Source organism: Rhinopithecus bieti, unplaced genomic scaffold (genome assembly GCF_001698545.2).
Source record: "Rhinopithecus bieti isolate Rb0 unplaced genomic scaffold, ASM169854v2 scaffold_28547, whole genome shotgun sequence".
NCBI classification, from domain to species: domain Eukaryota; kingdom Metazoa; phylum Chordata; class Mammalia; order Primates; family Cercopithecidae; genus Rhinopithecus; species Rhinopithecus bieti.
The window spans coordinates 3,400,742-3,403,537 of NW_016813480.1; positions in this window are offsets into that span (position 1 = coordinate 3,400,742).

Sequence of the window (2,796 nt, forward strand, 5' to 3'; positions counted from 1 at the left end):
GCCCCCTTCCTGGGGTGTGGCCACAGCCTTCCTTATTCCCATCCTTGTCCCCTTCCCAACCCACCTCTCCTCCAGGAGAAGCCAGAGCCCGGCAGACACAGCAGCGGGATCATGGCCCTCCTGAGCCCAGCCTTGCAGTTCCTAAACCCTCTCCATTAATCATGGATTAATTTGCTTTGGCCTCTTGATGCCCTGCTGACCCTAGAGAGGCTGCTTCTCCCCATTTAACCAGGTCCTAAAGAGAGCAAATGACTGAGTGCAAACACCTTTCATATGCAAAGCCATTAAGCCAGAGCTCACACCCCGCCACCCCACTATGCTCTTGGCCACTGTCCGCTTGCCCTAATCACCCCAGAGCCAGATACCAGACAAGTAGGGACCGTCCCATGCCCAGGGCCTGCCGGAATTACTCAGACCAGCCAATCCTAAACCTGCTTACCCTGCCTCGCCTGTTCTTTCCCATGAAAATCACAACGCTCCCGCCCATTTCCCTTCACTCCCTTGCCCCGCCCCCTGCTTCCCCAGGGGGCCCCTATGATGTGGAGCTCCCAGCTCACTTTTCAGTGGCAGTCTGCTCCTGATCTGTTGGCCTTGCCGTAGCTGAATAATAATAAAACCTACATTCTAAAACATCCTCAGAGGGAAAGGCAAGGTCTTTACGTGGTCTAGGCTCTGCTGCCGACTCCGGGAGCCCCTGGTCACATATGGTTATTGAGCATTTGAAATGAGGCTGGTCAAAACCGAGATGTGCTGTGAGTGTAAAATACACACTGGGTTTTGAAGACTTAACACAAAATAAAAAAGAATGCAAAAAAGCTCAACTTTTATATCAACTACATGTTGAAATAATAATATTGTAGATATATTGGGTTAAGTAAAACACATTAATTTGTTTCCTTGTTTGGGTTTTTTTAGTATAGTTACTAGAAAATTTTGAAAATGGCTCGTGTGGCTCCCATTCTTTTTTTTTTTTTTTTTTTTTTTTAACAGAGTCTTGCTCTGTTGCCCAGGCTGGAGTACAATGGTGCGATTTTGGCTCACTGCAACCTCCGCCTCCTTGGTTAAAGCCTTTTTCTCCTGCCTCAGCCTCCTTAGTAGCTCGGACTACAGGTGCCTGCCACCACGCCCAGCAATTTTTTTGTATTTTAGTAAGGATGGGGTTTCACCATGTGGCCCAGGCTGATCCTGAACTCCTGAGTTCAGGCAGTGTGCCCACCTCAGCCTCCCAAAGTGCTGGGATTACCGGCATGAGCCACTGCGCCAGACCTCCCATTCTATTTCCACTGGACACTGCTGGTCTAAGCATCCTCTCCCACTCACCCTGCTGCCTTTTTGTCTTCCTCTTCCCTTCTCTGTCTCTCTCACTCCATCTGCCACACGCTGCCTCCTTGCTGTGCCTTGCATGCCCAGGCAGCCCGCTGTCTCAGGACCATTCTCTCCAGCTGGAGTGAGCCTCCACATTCTTGCAAGGCTGGCTGCCTCCCTTCCCTCTTGTCTTTGCCCCACCGTCACCTCCTCAGTGAAGCCTGCCCTGGCTTACCGCTCTAAAGTGTCAACATCACCCAAATTCCCTGCTGTCTCCCTGCTTTATTTTTCATGCTTAATATGTATCTGTAGCTAGTATTTGCTCATTTATCATATGATCTATGTCTCCACCAGCACGAAAGCTCACTAAGGCAGGGATTTTTGCCTCTTTTGTTCTCTGCTGTATCCCCTACGCCTGGAAAGGACAGTGCTTCACACACAGTCACACTCAATAAATATTTGTTGAATGAATGAATGCAGAATACAGGCTTTTAGCCTCAGGGTGCTCATTTCGAGTAAGAGAAGTTGAATATATGTGACAGATAGAGTGCCGGAGGCATGGGGAAGCAGGTGAGCAGTCTTCAGGGAGTCGGGAACAGGGCCAGTGGGGCAGGCCAGCCCCGCCAGAGAGGCCCTCAGACCCACTCTGACCTGCTGCAGTTAGCAGAGGTAGGAGGAGGGTACAGCAGCTGCAAAGGGGAGAAGAGAGCATTTTCATTTTCTTAAAGCTTCCCAGAAAATTTGTGGGACTTGCTTAGTGAAATCAACCCTTGAACTCTGGCTTGTTTTTAGGAGTGGGATTTGATGCAATGATGAAGAATTGGCCTGACTTGCAGGGCAAGTGGCCCAGAGGTTTCCTGTAGAGTCTCAGACCCCGTCCCAGAACGATTGATTAAAATTTGCATTTTAACCACATTCCTGACAAATCCTGTGCACATTGTATGCCAAACTGTAGTGTGTGCCATCAACAGATGAACAGAAAGACAAAATGTGGTATATGCATACAATGGAATATTATAGGAAATAATTCTTCTGCCTTTTGTGTGTGTGTGAGAGACAGGGCCTTACTTTGTCACCCAGGCTGGAATGCGGTGATGGGATCACGGCTCACTGCAATCTCAACCTCCCAGGCTCAGGCGATCCTGCACCTTAGCCTCCTGAGAAGGAAATTCTGACACACACTAACCTTGAAGATACTGTGCTAAGCGAAATAACCAGATGCAAAGGCCAACTTTTGTTCAATTCCACTTAGATGATGGAACTAAGTAGGCAAATCCATAGCAACAGAAAGTAGAATGACGGTTGTCAGGAGCTGGCGGGGTTAGGGAGAGTGAAGGATTGCTGTTTAATAGATTCAGAATTTCAGTCTGGGAGGATGAAAAGAATTTTGTGGATGGATGGTGGCAATGGTTGCACAACAGTGTGAATGTACTTAATGTCACTGAACTGAATACTTAAAAATGGATAAGGTAGGAAGATTTATGATATATA